Source organism: Corvus cornix, chromosome 7, assembly GCF_000738735.6.
Source record: "Corvus cornix cornix isolate S_Up_H32 chromosome 7, ASM73873v5, whole genome shotgun sequence".
Taxonomy (NCBI): domain Eukaryota; kingdom Metazoa; phylum Chordata; class Aves; order Passeriformes; family Corvidae; genus Corvus; species Corvus cornix.
In genome coordinates, this window is record NC_046337.1 from 2,982,850 (window position 1) to 3,000,373 (window position 17,524).

Sequence of the window (17,524 nt, forward strand, 5' to 3'; positions counted from 1 at the left end):
CTTCCTTCCTCTGTCACAGCAGATCACAGAATATCTCCCCCCTATTTCCACATGATCCAAGGAATAGAAAGAGGTTTTGGAGCCATGAAAAGCTGCCCTGGATCAATTAGCAGATGAAATCTGTGATGAGGAAAAGACCCAGAGATGAGAAGTTACAGAACTGACTTGTCTCACTGGTGCATCTTCCAGCATCACTCACGGGCAGCAAATGTTAGCTAATGGAATAGCAGTGATATTGTGGAATAATGACTTTGTTGGAAGTTGACTCCAGTTTGAAATTCCCACAGAATGCTTTCACTTTCCCTGGGCCAGGGGAACCCATAGAATGTATAAATTCTCTTCCCAAGGAAACAAAATTAACTACAAATCAGAACAAATATTTAAAAAGAAGGTAAAATCTCCCTTTATCTGTTTTCCTGCTTGCAGGTCAGTGCTTCCAAATCAGTTGAACATCGCTGTACGTTGAATGTAGCATAATGTATGTAAATAGACTGGCAATTAGAATGAAGGGAAATGCTAATATTTGGTGATGTTACAAATGAGGTCATGGCTATTTTTTATGGTTTCTCCTAATAGAATTGTACATTCGCCTTTCAAAAATGTCAGTAAAAGGACCACAGGAAAAGCTATATAAAGAGGGGGTTTTTGCAGTCTTTCTTACAGTATATTTAGAATTTTGACATAATTTGAAATTTATTCTTTTTTTCATTTATTTCTTTGGGGTTCTTTTTCCTCGTCTCTATTGTTGTTTTATGCTTGATGGTTGATTTGCACATAAATTCCTTCTGCTATGTTGAAAGTCACACGGGATCCGGCCCTTAGGGGAAATATTCACAAGAGATTTGGTAAAATATTGGTTTATATTTCACTGATTTTTCCACAGCAGCAAAGAAATATTATGCCACTGTGGTCATTTTAATTTTCTCTATTAAACTGACAAAGGTGGGGGAAAATGAGAACTTGAAATTTAGCTCATCAAAACGAGAAATATTTCTGAAAATCCTAGAAGACAAGAAACTTACTCCATTTTTTTATATATAAAATAAAACAGTGTTCTGAAACTAAAAATAGATAAATACTGAAGTTGTTGCCCAACCAGATATACCTTGTGATGTCTGAATATTTATTCTTGCAGCAACAGAACAGAATTTAATTGTTGGTGGAAGAAAAAAAAACAAAAAGGAAATAAAATTAATGCTAAAATTTGCATTTACAGTATTTCTGGTCCTTTTAGTGTGGGAGGCCCTAAGCTCTGCTTTGGGATCACACACAGGCATGGTATCTAACACAAAAATTATTGTTGAAATGTGAATCTAGAGAAAGGAGAATATTTTAGTTGTGAACTGCTCTGCAATCAGGAATTCAGCTGCCTATCAGAAAATCTGAGGTATCTAATAGGGATTTTGGGCCACCAAAGATCTCAACTAAATAAATGATGATTTTTCTGAAGCTGAAGGCTACCCAGAAGGATAGACAGGGATTTCCAAATGAACTTTTTTACAATAAAAAATTGCTACTTTTAATGGAAATTTAACCCTTCTTTCACAATAAGATTTTTTTTTTTTCGAGAGGGAGGAAGTAGAGAAGCAGCTTTGGACAAAAATACCCCAACAACCAAGCCAGAAAAATCAGGGTTCCCTCTTACACTCAGGCTGCAAACATATTTGCATTGGCTTTTAGCTAGAAAGTAATCTGGCACATAGAAACCAATAAATGGTGGGTTTCCAGTGGCTTCCACCTGTTAAAGATTTGCAAGACAGCAGTAGCCTTTTCAAAGCCATTAATAATGCAGAAGGTCAATATCTAAACAGATATATTGAATTACACTCTGTATCATTATAATAGCCAGACTTTTTGTATCACAGGTGATTTTTTTTTTTCCTGCCATTTGACCCTTTCAAGCTAATTAAAATACACAGTTTGGGTTTTTTGCTAATGTTAGGGATACTATTGTGCTGCTTATCCCAGTGGTTGCACTCCTCAAAATGGATAAAAAAGACACTATCCACTGCAGCAAAGTGTATATTGATTTTTGTTAACTTTGCAGCTCCAGTCACTCAACAAAACTCCCCGAACACCAGAAAATCAAAAAAGTTAAACCCAAAAGTCTTTGAGAAAAGAGTGTTTTCACAACAGTGAGAATATTTCACACCAGTATTTTTTTTTCTTCAGATTATTACCAGTTTATGTGGGTTTAGAGGTGTACAATGTATAGAAACATTAGGAGTTCAGTGTTAGTGCTCTGCAGTGATCTGCAATATTTCAGTATTACAAACATTTCATTGCTGAAAAGGTAAAGAATCAGGCAGTGCATTCATTTGCTGTTATGCATTTTCCCCATATGTTTTAAAATCCATAGTAATATCAAATTCCAAAGCCAGGAAATCTGCTGTCGGCGTCTCCCATTGACATTTTCTGTTTGTGTAGAGGAAAATCAGGTCAAACCAAGCCACTAACAGCATCACAGCCCTGTTTCTGCAAAATATTTTGTCACTACAGAATGTGGTGGTTTCGTTGCATGTGTTCCAGTTTTCTGAATTTAGTGATTGATCTCAGGGTGTTTGAGAGCTGAATCTTTGCTGTCTGAGACCTTAAAAAACTCTGACTGTAAAGGTTTAATCCAAACCCCGTTGCCTTCACTGGTAATTGAATCAGACCCTAAACACAGATCACGTAAAGTTGAGTGACTTATATCAACAGGGGGGGATCCCTGATAGTCTTCAAAATAATAGAGAAGCACAGAACCTGAAATTTAAGCAAAAAAATTAAATGAGATTAAATTCTCTTCTACTCAAAACTGTCATTTTAGTATGAAGTTCCTTCAAAATCAACTCATTTTCCTTTTCAGCTAACTTATTTGGTTTAATTAGCAGCAAACACTCCATTGATTCCTGTCCAACAAAGGAAAATTCCGTAGTTCAAATCTCTCTGAAGGAAAATCCCATTCATTTAAATATAGGAATTACAGTTGCAAAACGAAGCAATTTTCCTTAACAATCTGTGAGTGAAAAAGTCCTTATTGGAAGTTAAAACTGCCTTTGAGTGGAAGATTGTTTTTCCCAAACCATTATGCCTGTTAGCCAGGAATAGATGTAGAAATTTCCTTTGGAAACTACCTTCTAAAAGGGTAGTGAAAAATCCATGATGATGATGATGATTAATATTATTATTCATTATATTAATAGTAATAATAAGAAGGAGCAATTCTGATTTGGCTAAACAGGAAAGATGTTGGATCTAAAAACATACAAGGGCATCAGCTCTCTGTTTTTGGAAGGTGGAGAGGACTGGCAGTAGGGAGGTGAAGTCAGATACCACAACTTCACATGAATTCTGTGATTCAGGTCATGGATTAAAGCGCTTAAAAAGGCTGAGCCCAAGAAATGTTCCTGTTTCTCTTGCTCTGCTCTGCTCAGCCCATCACATATGTGACATGTAAATTCAAACCCGTGGCTCTCACCAACCGGCCAGCTCGAGTACAGTATGTGACACTTTCTCAGATTCCTACTGACACGCAGATATTGCCAAAAATATCATGTCCGACTTTGCACAAAGCTCCACAGGCACAGAAATATTTATTATAAAACATTTGTCTTCAGAGGAGAATACTGGGCTCCAGGAGAGAAGGGTTTTTATGTTCCAGATTTCCCTGTCAGAGATTACGCCGTCTAACAAAACGTGTGCTGAGCCTCTTTGGCAAAAACCTTTTCCCTTAATATTTGATGTTTGCTTAGTTTTGTTTGTTTGCTTGGTTTTATTGCTGTCAGTGTTATTTCTGGTGACTACATGACTCAGAGGGACTAGAAATAAAATTAGAGACTTTCACCTCTAGGTCAACAGTTTCATTCTGGCCCAGAATACAGGGACCTATGTAAAATAACTCATTGATCTCACTCCAGTTCCCAGTTGGCAAGTGTGCATATCACAAACTCTATCATTAAAAAAGGGCAATAAATTGTCATCCTTTGCAGCAGTCCCAGAAGTGAGCTCAGTGTTTGCATTGGCCTTGCTGCTGGATCACCCTCTCCAGGAGGGTGTGTGAGGAGCTGGGGGGTCCTGGAGGTGGGGTTTCCTTTCTTCTTCCTGCTTTCCCTGCTGGAAAGCAGAACAGGGGACTGGATTTTGCAGTGCAGCCTCCCAAATCAACAGTACACCTTTTAGCCAGGTAATCAGATGTAATTTCATAAGCACATGCTGCTTGCTAGCCAAGGCTTTGTTTTCCAAAGGATGTGGTCTTGAGCTGCATCAGGTTCCTTCTCTCCCCACTTAACACCATCTGCATTTCTTCCTAGTCATGGGAGTTCCAAATAAATTGCCAAATTCATGGAGGAAAAAGGTGCAGAGAGAGAAAGAATTGGGTAACTCTGTCTTAAAAATTACCTGTTTGACCTGCTGCTCCCAGATCCCAGCTCTGAGATAACAGCTCTCTCCCCCACCGAGATCAGAGCCTGGATCTCTTTCCTCAATTGAAACACAGACAAAAAAAATTGCATCTCTGTGATCTGTAGCAGTAACAAACACTCCTGGTTCTACAGAAAGATTGGAGGGGGGAGCTATTATATTTCATTTTTGGCATTATTATTGATCCTAACAGGTGTTTTGAACTGAAGACCCCCTGGCTTACAGGGATCTGTACAAACCCTCAGTTTAAGCAACAACAGAGATGTCACTGGTGTTTGTTCACTAAAGAGCTATCCAACCTTTCTTGTAGATCCCTGGATACTTGTAATCCTGCATTCTCCAGCCCATCACATGAGCAGGAGCATTTATCCCGGGATCTCAGCAGCACAACTCCTTGCTGGGTTAATTTATTTCTCTTCCCTCTCCATCCTGCAGGTTCATAGCCGCTTTCCCCTCGTATTTGTGCGTGGCTGGGCCGTTGTACAGGTATGACTGAGTGCTGTCTGCTCCCACTGGATCTGGGATCATTTGTCTTCCGAGATCCAGGCTGGCTGCACCACACGACAGCACACAGTGACAGTAATTTGCACTGATCTGCCCCCACTGCTAGTCCTGCTGCTACAAATAGCAATTGATTATAATGCTGTAGTGTTATTGACTGTCACTATGAACACAAGCTTTATTTCATTTTTAAAGTAACACGCCGCAGATTTACTTAGCAGACATGGAGCAATAACTGCAAGAAAAAAAAAAAAAATCTAAAAAAATTTAAAAAAAGAACGAAATCAAAACAATTTGAGGCGGGGAGGAGGCAGAGGCAGCATTGCATAAAACACCGGGAAAATTAATTAATGCTACCAGATGATTATGATACTGCAGATGAGCAGAAAAGCTGTAGAGGTTGTGAGGGGATGAATCTGTCCATATTTCAGAGAAACAATGCTGATTTACATCACCTGAGGATCTTGCCTGAAGCATTCAGATCGTGGAAATCTCTCAAATCCATCAGAATGTAGGGAAAAAAAGTGAGCCTATAGAAATCATCATTCTTGTTATTGTCAAAATCTGATCCTGCTGAGGCAGTAAAATGCATTAATGCTGCACTGGATTTGCCCCTTCCTCTGCTTCTCCCTCCCCTCAGTTCGGGATACAGTTTTTGATCCAGGTTGTTAAAAGAGATCCTATTTCATACATCCCTACGTTCTCTTTCTGAATCTTACGTTCTTAGAGCATTAATCTGCAGGATTGTCCCTAGAGTCCATTTGAGATGGGCGCAGAAATTTAGTTCAGGTAATTATCCTTTCTTTTCAAGTGAATTAAGAAACCAGGAATTCCTGCTTATCTGACAGAAGTGTAGATTTCCCTCCTTAATGCTTGTCACCTGCAAGACAAGTCACACAGGTAAATCTCAAACTGTGCCTTTGTGCCCCATCTAAAGTGGATTTTGGATGTCTCTGCGGAGTAATGCTCCAAGGACGTTATAGTTCAGAGAAAATGGTAATGTCTGTGTATAAAATGTGAATTACTTTAATAGGCTTTGGCAGCACAAGTCTCAACAAGACGATCCACCCCTGCTAATCTAGAGCGTACAGTTTTTCTCTCTCTTCTTTTTTTTTCTTTTTTTCAAAAAAAACCAGAGAAGTCTGAATATAATTTCTCTAAGCTGCAATTTCTAATGCTAACGTTTTACCTTCATTAGGGAGGGGAAGAAAGCTTCTAAGCCACTCTGTTGAGCTCTTGGAGAACGTCTTACCTTGAAATTCTGATTTAGAGATAGGCACAATCCATCTGCTTTGCATACCTTTGCCCTTTAAACCAGTATTTGTGACATAAAGAAGGACACAGCTTGCAGAGTAGCTGGTAAGTCTCCTATCCATGATTTTTTGGGTTGTTGTTCTGTTTGTTTTTTTTTTTTTTGCATGTATATGCAAAGTCAGATTTGTTTCCTTTCTTCCTTTAGGCAAGACAGCTTCTGTATCCTCAAAAAAACTATCTTTGTGTGGAATCACTGGTGTGGTGGTGGTGATGTTGCTTATAACAGCACTAAATATGGAAGATTTATCCTGTTTTGTGTTTTAGGTTCCATTTATCCATTTTATGTGTCTTTATTTAAGACAAACTGCCTAAAGGTTGTCTGTTTTATTGAAAAAATGAGAGAGTAGGGATGGCTGCACCTCAAATGGGTCACAAATCCTGCTTTTGCTGACTTTGGTGTTTGTTTCGTGGGGTTTTGTTGTCGTTTCCTTATGATTTGCTTTTTACTTTGCAGTGCTTTGATTAAGATTATACAGTGATTTTGTGGTATGTGGTAGTGAACACAGAATCCACTCTTCATTCCTTGAATGCCCCTTGCTCCCTGTGGCCCATGGGGTTCCTACATGAGCAGATCACAGGATCCTGCAGGAGATGTCCTGGCTCCCATCCTAAACTGGGGTGCAAATCTTTATGCAGCTGTAAGCCAGCCAAGACCATAAAAAATTTCATAGTCCTGCCTTTTAAAGAATTACTTCTTGTGACTTGTAATATGGTGAAATTGGGAGGAGGGGGGCAGAAAAGCTGCATTTGAGGGGTTTTCCTTATATATGCATTTCAAACAGAGGGATCTTTTTTAAAAAGGAAATTACAGGTATCACTCATTTTACAGCTCTTCCACAGCTCAAATTAAAGCTTAAGCAGCTATGTATTTATCAATTAGCATTATTTCTCTATCCCTGTCTGACTCTCTCTATTGTTGTAACTCCATCAAATAGTCATTTGCTTTTTTTATGGTAATAATCCCTTCAAATTCACTCCTTTCATCTGGATCCCTGTATGTTATTTGTTGTTCTGCTAAATCCCTATTACAGAGGCCTAGGAGTTCCAACGGCCTGACGAATAATTAGAAATGTTTTATCCCTAAGCTTCAAAAGGGTGCTAGAAATAATTATAAGCAAACATTTTATGTAGCATTCCGTATCAATCCTACCCCAGCTTTATGTTGTTTGTGCTTCAGATAGGAGGGAAAGAGGGAGATCCTGGTTTCCACAGCCTAAAGGGGACACACGTTGACGTTGCTGGAGCGTTTGGCTTCTCTCTCCCCTCTTCTCCTGGTGGTAGGATGCTCAGTACATCCCAGGCACCTCGTGGCACCTCTGATTTTATAGGAGTGTGGTTAATTACTGGCCAAACAAAAGGAACTTCGTTATTTTATCAGCAAATTCCCCCTACTCTCTTAGCAGCAACATGACCTACAGACCTGCACTGTGTGTAAATAACGCTGCATCAAACTGGACAAGAAAGCTCAAGTTTTGCAAAGTGAAAGTTGATTATTTAGTCCAGACTAGATGTGTCAGTGCAGCCTTATTCCCTAGCAAATTCTGGGAGCTGTAGCAGCTCTAGCTGTCCTTCAGCAGACCAGACTCACGCCACAAAGTTTTTTACACAGAAGGCAAGGAGAGAGAGCTGCATCTCGAAAGCCTACAAAACTAATTGGAACACACCCAATGTCATTACATTTGACAGCATTTTGAGAAATACCCAATCACTTTGTCATCAATTTTCAATTTTGTCAAGAGAAAGTAGCTTTTCATTGGCAAACAACCTGCTGTCCCCACAGTATTTGTGAAAGTGTCCTGGCAGAGAGTAGTGTCATCTCCAAGAACATTTTTCAGGCTTACTTTCTCTATAAAACTTTTATTGAGGAGTTTTTTTAAAAATCCTTGAAAATTGTGTTAAGATGAAGGGTTTTTCATCCTGAAGATACCAAACCCAGTTATGGCCCAGTATAACAAAGGACATAAATACATGATTAACTTTAAACTTGTCAACGGTCCTTCTAGGTTTCCGAGTTTTGGTGATGAGAAATTTTATCTGTTCACTTCAAAGATACTGCAAAAGTTTAATGTTGAAAAAGAATGAATTGACATTAAAAAAGGGAGAAAGGAATTTGTATTTATCAATCAATATGATGAGGATTCATGTGTGAAAAGCAAAGAACAATGTGCTCAAGGGTAGCATAGTGATACCTTTCTACCAATCCGCTGCTCCTTTTGTTTCTTTCCCTCTGAGGGAAGTTCATTCATCCTTGCTCTTACTTTTCCAGAACAAAAGACAGTCTGATTCAGGGCCTGATTTGCTGGAGATCCATATTTTTGGCCATTTCCTCACCTGAATGTTGTGAAGCCGTGGTATGAAGAAATATGTGAGAAGGAAACCCAGATTGGTTAGATGTGGTTTTCAGTGTTTGCAGCACATGGATGCTGTAAGAACCTAGGAAGCATTTTGACTGGCACAGCAGAGCAGAGGATGGAGTTTACCAAAAAGCATTTATCTCAGCAGGTGGACTCTCCCTAACCCAGGGACAGCACTACAGTGTACCTCTTAGGGCAAGCTCGTGAGGGAATTCCGCACAGGCAACCAACCCTTCCTTTGATGGGCCCTCTGGCAACCCTAACAGCCACTGGGAGATCTGAAAATCTGTGGCTGCCCCATCCCTGGAAGTGTCCAAGGCCAGGCTGGATGGGGTTTGGAGCCACCTGGTCTAGCAGAAGGTGTCCCTGCCCATGGCAGGTGCTGGAACGAGATGGTCCTTAAGGTCCCTTCCAATATTGCCTCTTTGCTCATGGTGGGAAATTGTGACACTTCCTGGAGGTCTCTTCCTCACCTCTGGAGGTAAAATTCAGACTAAAGTTGCATGAATTATCTGAAACCCTGTCTTCCACTGCACAGGCAACAGGGAAATGGTGTGGGCTTCTGAATAAGCTCTGTAAGAACCCAACGGCTCGTTAAGATCACAGATTGTAGAATCTACAGTTTTTCAATTTGGAGTCAACTCCCCTCTGACTTTGCCCCTCTAAAAAATAACTTTAAAAAAAAATATTGTTTGGAAACATTGCAAAGCCCCCAAACTATATTTTATGTGCATTGAGAAGCTTATTTGCTTTTTTTATTAATATGCAAATCAAGCATGCTCCCAACTTTCATCACTGCTTAAATACTGTACAAGCATCGTAAATAACCTGCCTATTCAAGTTTTATCTTGTCCACTTTACATTGCACTGCTCTTGTACAGGAAATGGATTGTATTTAATATTGATGGCTCTGTATGTGTCATTTAATCGTCCCTATTGATTGGATTTCATCAGAGTGGGGGCTTGGACAGAAGCTTTGATTATACTGTAAGGAGTCTTTGCAGTTTTCTGTTACTCAACACCATATCAATGCACCTTCTGGTGTGATATCACTTTCACGATCAATACCTGGAAAGAAAATAAAAAAGAGGCCTCCAGGAAAGGAAAGGGAAAAAAAAACCCTGAATCAGCCTCTAATTCCCTTTCTGCACATAGATTAAACCTCTGCAACTCAAAGACCATTTATTGTGTGGTTTAACATAAGAAACGGGGGGAAAGAAAAAACCTGAAAGAGTCTCCGTGGGTTGTTTGTTTAATTTCTACATCATTTTTTATTTATAGGCGTCAACTGTTCCTTTCGGTGTCCCTGGCTGATGTTTGATGGTGTGTAATTTTTAACAGTTACATGTCATGTCTCAGTTAACTGTTTCTCTTGATCTGATAATAGTGCTATAAACGTATTATTTGGTCAAACAGATGCATAGGGGACATTTTGCTTTTCAATGTGCTTTGTGCTGCGAATGGAATGTCTTAGAGCTTTCAAAGATCATCCTTAAATTGACACTGTCCCACGGTGGCTCGACCTCATCCTCACTCCAGAGCCACACTGGTTTGTGCTCCTCCATCCCAGCCTCCCAACACCAACCATAAGAGCCAGGCAGCAGGAAACAATCATTCCCTGAGGAATATTAACACACAGCAGATGGGTATTTCATAGTGCTGGTGAGAGGGTTTCCCCATCTGGGCATCCTCAGTTGAAATGCAGGCGCTGACGTGCTCGTAAATCCAGCTCCTGGGTGGATGACAGAAAACATCGTTCCGAGTTGTATCAGAGTAGGGAGAACATACATAGCTCCTCCAAAGTTGTTTGTACTCTGGTTCTCCTCATTCATTGTCCTGAGATGAAAGGGAGTTTATGGGCTTATTTATGAGCTTCTCATCTTTTCCAGGCTGGTGACCCTCTAACTGAGATACAACCGATATTTAAGAATATTGATAATGTTTGTAGCTTATTTTTAAAGGAAAGTGGATTTAAAATTTTTTTTGGAGTAGTGAGGGTGTCACCAGTAAAGTCTCCATGGACATGGATGCATGGTGCTCTGGGAGAACGGGAAAATACAAGTTGAGCCTTGACATAGAGAATGGTGCAAAGGAAAATTGAGTTAGTCTTGGTCTAGATTGCAGTGACAATTTAAAACTTCTGACACAGACCTTGACTAAGTTTTCTTGGTCCTTCCAGATGAGTGACCAACGGTTTCTTAGGAGTAACTGTTTTCTTAAAATGTATGTCCCTGGAGAGATAAGTGCATTTCTGTTGACACAGGGCTAACCTGACCCTCTGATTTTGCATAGAAGTAGTTGTTCTTAGGCTCCTTAAAACAGAATGAAGGGATTTGTGTTCAACAGGAAGAATTGTGACAAACACGAAAAATACGTGCCCTGTGCGCATAACATTCATCAGAGAGGGCTACAAAGCCAGGTGTGGCTGTTTCTGCTGACAAATACCCCCAAATCTGCCCAGCAAAGACACAGGCACAGAAACCAGTTGGGGACTGACCAGACAGTCCACATTTCTTTGCTCCATCAGACGCATCTCTGAGAGATGTTTTTGAGTTTTATAAGCAAGAAAAGGCAGAAACTGTCAGAGACAAATTGTGTTTCCTTACGCGGAGTGACGCCGAAGGTCTTGGGCTGGTGGCACTCTCCCGTGTGCCACAGGAGAGCAAGCAGCGTGTCAGTGGGACAATGTGAGTCTCAGTGTGGAGGAGAGAACTGGAGAAGGCTGCCTAAAGTGACAGGTATTTACCCAAAAGGCTACAGACGGATGCAAGCATCTGAGCTGCTAGACTTGAAGGATCCTCAGTCTAAAAAACAAAAGTATGGTGTTAGGAAAGTGCAGTGCCTGAACAGATGTAACTTACTCATAAAAAGAAGTGCCTGTAGGCTTCCTAGCAAAGCCAGAAGTGGCTTCTAGCCCTGAAAAGACCTCCACTGTGGCAACTGGGATTTTCAAGTGTCTTTTCTCTGCCTCTCTGTTGTTGCATTTCTCTACTTGAATAGTTGCATTAACATATTTCTGTCAAAACTTGTAGAGAAGCAGCAGTTTTAATGTAGATATTGCCAAACATTAATGGAACCCTGATTTTCCTGATTATATTTAGCTATTTGCAAGAGAAAACGGATTTGAAGAGTTCCCAAACAGGGAATGGGATTGTATCATGTTTGTTCTGGGGAGTCCCATCACTGAATTTTGACAGTGAGCTTTCTTGGGAACAAACCCAAATAACTTATTAAAAGTAGACTAATGAATATCTGGTCCAATGATGAGGAAAACAAATACTTTATTCAGCTGTTCTTCACCTGGAATTATCATGATTCCTCCTACCCAGACTTCTAGGGAAAAGAAAGAATGAATTTTGGAGTCCTTTGTCAAGTGTTTATATGGGCTCAGAGGGGCCCCACAACTCTCCAGAACAAACCGCTATGGTTCCTCTGATACCAAGGACCAAGGATTAGGTAAATGTAGCCTAGTGGAGCCAGAATGTGCCGTGGTGAAAGTTGTGCACAAACCTGGATGGATTTAGAGCTCTCCCAAAGAAGTTCAGAGGATAAATCACCACATTTCATGACATGCAAGTTCAATGCAAAAATATCTGAGGGTGAAAACGCTCCCTTATTTCTTTAGAGACCTGTGGAGAGTATCCACCTAATATGGATAAATTCAGCTGTCAAGATCTTTCATAGTGATGTCATAATGCTGATGAGACAGACCTTCCTTGTCACGTGTCATGTGCCCTCCAAATACGTTCCTGATCACCTTCATTCTTAAGAAAACACATAAAATGGCAAAATGAAAACTAAATGTCTCATTATGAAAATGGAACAAATAAAAACACATTCCTGAATTAGAGCTGTATTCATTTAAATGTGGTCTTAATATTGGAAGATTCCTGATAAAATAACAGTTGCATCATGAGTACCCAAATAACTTTGGGTCAGTAGGTAATAATTATATGCTTTATGATGTTCAGTGCATTGGATTCTTCTTTAAGTTAATTTTTCAAGGTTAATTTAATTGTAATGACAGTTAGAGAGACTGGATCAGCCCATTCGAAAATAACTATTAACCCACTAGACTGTTGCATCTCGTTGGGCACGGTACTTGCCAGGAGAGAGCCATGACCATCAAGGACAATGCCCAGCATAAGGAAAGTGGAAACTGACTTATCAGAAACAATTAATTTGGCAGTTTTAGACAGCAACTTCAGAACTTTATTTAATACTGCTTGGAAGTAGTAGAAATCACTGAAATCTTTACCGAAAGAAGAGCTTTGAGTTGCACATTCTTGTGTCTTCTGTTGGATCATCTGTCTACTGCTGGACATCTTTTGGCCACTGCAGCTGATGCACATTCTCATGCTGGATTCTGCATATTCCTCTCCTGTGGGGCTATCGAGACCACAAACCCCTACGGTAATTACCAGATGGAGATGATGCTCGGTCAGAACCAACCTGTGCCACATTCGAGTTGGTGACCTAAAGGTGAAAAGCTTTGATTCCCATTAATAACACCTTGAGCCTCTCTGACCTCCAGGCTGTGATTGAAATTACCATTAAATTCCCTCAGTAGCTTTGGCTCATATTGTTTGCGTTTTGCATTATTATTGTGTATTGTTTGATAATCTAATTGTATTATTTGATTAATTTAAGGCGCGAGCATTTTTCTGTTCCACGTTCAAGAATTCAGCGTGTTGAAGGCTCCCTTCACCTAGGAAATCTCTTTTTGTTTTGCTCTGTATTTCTCAGCGGGTGAGCAAACTGCTTTCCTTTGTCTCATTGCTCAGAATAACAAATGTCAAAGCTTGGAACCTGGTAATTTGGCAATTTTAGACAATCGCCTCATAACCACGTTTCAGTACACCTTTGAAGCGGTGGAAGTTCAAAGGCTCCGCAAAGACGAGCCTTGCTTTCCCTGTTGCTATGAGTCATTTGAAGTAATTGGTCCTGTCTGATGTATGTTTTGAACTGAGGAAGTAGCGCTTTATTACCACAATCAGATACAGGTTTTTAGCCAAGGAAGTGGAGTTTTCCTCACAGATGTAGATGTCTGCTTGATAAGGCAGAAAACAGACAGATGTGCCTCTGCACTGGGGAAGAGGTGTGGAGAAGGAGCAAACACAAGAGCTGAGAAAATTCCATGAAGCTACATGAGAGGGGATTTGGAAGCCTTCCCAGTAAGAAAATTTCTCAAAAGCAAGGAAACTCGCCTTTTAGAGAGAAAAATACTTAAAGTTTTATATATCAAACAAATACGCCTATCATCGGGTTTTCAAGTGCTTAGACTGGAGAAAAAAATCAGATTAAAGACTCTGAAGGTATTTTAAACAATGTCGCCTAATTTTAGGCTCGCCATTGGGAGTCTGCTGTTCCATTTCCCATAAACATATGCTAACTGTTCTAAAAGTTGGGGGGGTTTAAAATTTGATATTATAAGGTATCATTGCATGTTAAGGTGGCTTTTGGAATAATACAATGTAAGATTAAAGCCCAGAATTTATGTTCGCTCTTATCAGTGACTAATGCCTGACGTACTGTGAGGAAGTACCTCTCTCTTGTAAATATTTTACTAAAATTAGAAAGAGAAAAGTCCTGCCAGAACCACATCTATGCTTTTGGACGTGCATAAGAGCATCCCACAGAGCTGAAGGGATTCTCTGCTCCCTGACGGAGAAGTGTTGAGTTGTGACCCCAGCCTGGGGCTCGCCAGCTCCTGGAGGCAGAAACCTTGTGCTCAGATGTGCTGAGCTCAGTCCGTCCATGTGTGCCACAGATAGGGGTGGGAGGGCAGTTTCTGGCACTAGGAGGGCTTTCCTTTCTCAGTCCCCTTCTGAGTTGCTCCCACTGGCTGTGGTGGATCTGCATCGTGCCATATCCAGCGGACTCTTTGGTGCTGGTCTCCTCATGAGACAATGACAGTGCTGATGGGGGGTGTGCACATTATTCATTACTGAGAAGGACCATTTTTTCTCCAGGCAGAGAAATCTTGAGGAGGAATCTCTGCTCCCAGTGCTGCATTGCAGAGGCCAGGGAAACACAGTAAAACTCTGAATGGTACCGGGGAATATCCATTTCAGTTTGCGAGTGGTGTCCAGAGCACATTAAGGAAAGAAGGACTCGTATTTCAAAGGCAAGGGAGACTTTGGATATGCTGCTGTGTGCTTTTGAGTGGAAAGCCAGTACAGCAAGAGTGGTAGACTCAGGTGTTTTGTAGCACCTTTTTTTTTTCTCTTGCAGGTGGTGACAGAGTACAGAAGTGGCTCGGGTCCAGCCAGTTTCAATTGATCAGCTCTTTTTTATCAGTTTTACGATATCGCATTTACTTAATATCACATGGAACAAAGCAAATGTCTGCTGGGAAAGGCTGGGCTGCTGTTCAGCTGACAAATGAGCTGCCCAACGTGCTGTATCTCCTCTGTGCCCCTGTGTATTTACCTGCACCTCCACCTCAGCCATCATTTTTCTCTTTGCCATCTGGGCTCCGGTTGCTTTTGCCGAGTGTCACCTTCACAAATCAAAGGGTTGCATGTGCAAACTTTCCTGGAGAGAGAGGTAAGGTGTTCTGCAGCAGGAAAAAGAACATGTGAGCACAGATTTGGAAGGAGAACTCAAGACCTGGGCTATCCCTCATGTCCATTGAAGTCAGTGCAGGTCATCTTTTTACTCTTTAAGAGCTTTGGCCGGTGCTCTGGGTTTAGTTTTCATCTGGGTGAGTGTAACAAGCTCTTAGCTCAGCTTGCATTTTGCCCACACAAATATTCATATATAAATATTTGAAGATCTTTCCTTCTTTAAATTAATTTTCAGTTTTGTACTAGATCAATGGTAAGGGAACAAAATGATCATAGCAGAGATTGTGGAGAGATGGGCACTGATAGCTTTGATGATGTCTCCAGTGTTTTTTGACTGTTGAAAACATCACATTTCCATTTAATCTAATGAAATGGGGTCTGATCTCATCCCCCATTTGTGCCCATCACAAAGCTGTCACACATTTTGATACAATAAATATTCTTATGATCAGTGAAATTGCCAAACCAAATTATGGTGATGGTAGGTTAACCCAGTCTCCTGCCCTCTGTGAGAGTTGCTGCCACACACAAGCACAAAAACCTTCTTGCTCTGCAGCAACAGGGACTTCTCCTTCTTTCTATTCTTTATGTATTGTAAAGATAATTAATACTTATTGATATGCATATAGATTTTATTCATTTTTTTACCTTTTTAAATTTATTTTTTAATTTTTAAGTTTTAAGTTTTTAAGGCTCAGTAATGTTTTGGTTTTTTTTTTTTTTTTCCCACAGAAATGGGTAATTCCATTTTTTATCTAGGAGAGCACATGAACACGGTTAAAGGGGCAGAAGTGCAGCAGTTTGGCAGAGCCATTCCAGAAGCTGCAGTTACAGTTTACCCACATTTCTCCTGGCAGGCTGTGAGCATCCTTTGAAAAAGAAAACCTCACCAATAACTTACGAAGTAAATTGGTGAATCAAAAAAAACCCCAATGCCAGCAAACTGGAATATTATTAAAACTGGAATTTTCCCTTTTCTACAGAATGAACTCAACATCCAGATGTGGGCACAGGATCCACCAGCACTCTAAGCCAGCAGGGATCCTTGTGTTGTAAAGACAGAATCACATTTCAGGCTTGAGTCTATTACACAGCAGCAGTTCCTGTTGAGAGCATCTCCCGGCATCCAGCTCAGTAATTTCAACAGAAAAAAAAGCCTCTGTGGCACTGATTAATGGAAAGGCCTGGATATACTGGTGGATCTGGAAAGCATCTCATAATCTTTGACAGACAAGATGTTTCTTATTCTGAAGGGATTTGATCATTGTTTATGAAATTATGTGAGTGACATAGCATCACTGTTATTTTTATCCTGGCATTACAGCTGGTCTAATAATTTGGGTAATAAAGTTACTTATTTTGGCAATAAATCATCAAATGTATCCAGAGTTCTTATCAACATTTTCATTTATTCATATTCCTTGTCAGAACTCTTATCAATATTTTTCCACATTTGTTTTTCTTTTAGAAATCCTCTGATTTAAACTTCTATTAAACTTGTATTAATGCAAAACAGTTGATTTATTTGAAATGGTGACATCATTTTACTCCAGTCTGTAGAGGTTTACACTTCGCCTAAATTAAAGTGTCCACACTGACTTCAGCAAGAATATGTCCAGTTTATCAAGTGCCTGTCTAAATACATATTTTTTTATTATACACCGAATTTTCATTTCTGTCTCCATATGTACATATAGCTGTGCTTGAACCTGTGTGAGCATACATTTGTATTCCTCATTTTCCCCACGTAGTTTCTGACTACTAGTCCTTTCCATTTCCACAGGAGAATCACAGAAGCATTAAGGCTGGGAGAGACACCCCCAAGATCATCAAGTCCATCTTTCTACACACATTTGAGGGAAATATTTACGGTAGTTTCATTAATAAAAATGTTGTTTGAGATAAACATAAAAAACCAATAGAAATAACTGAAAATTATTACAACTTGTAATAACCTATCTCAAAATTTCTGGAAAATAGAAGGTAGAACAATGTCTCTGATAGTTGGATGGGTGAGCAACACATTTTTGCTGGGAAGGGAGAATGCAAACCCATCCTGAAGGAACAAGAGGTGGGATGCAAACACCAGAACTGACTCTACCATAGGTCAAGACCAGCCACCTACTACCAGTAGTAACTCAGGTTTCAAGGAAAGCTGAGGACACTCCTGAAATAATTAAAATTTTTTTCCTGAAATAATTACCAGCACAGGAAAATGAAGACATTCTGTGGATGAACAGACCATTGCAGGCTGAAGGGGATTGATTCTATGTGGATGGTTAATAATTTATCATTAAGGAACAAACTGAGAAAGAGTTTATGCTGTCAGTTCATGCAGTGGGGATAAAAGGAGATATTTGTTTAGTCCTGTTTTTGCAACAATAA

General features: G+C 40.0%; 1 long non-coding RNA gene across 1 annotated transcript in view; it reads left to right on the forward strand.

Moving 5' to 3' along the window:
• The window catches only part of LOC104694093, a 241,785-nt gene extending 224,708 nt beyond the window's left edge, over window positions 1-17,077 (forward strand). The window contains exons 3-6 of the long non-coding RNA XR_002047157.2: window positions 4,837-4,887; window positions 6,101-6,261; window positions 14,805-15,119; window positions 15,872-17,077. This is a non-coding gene — a long non-coding RNA (uncharacterized LOC104694093). The remainder of the gene's footprint in view (window positions 1-4,836; window positions 4,888-6,100; window positions 6,262-14,804; window positions 15,120-15,871) is intronic.
• Window positions 17,078-17,524: the final 447 nt, after the last annotated feature.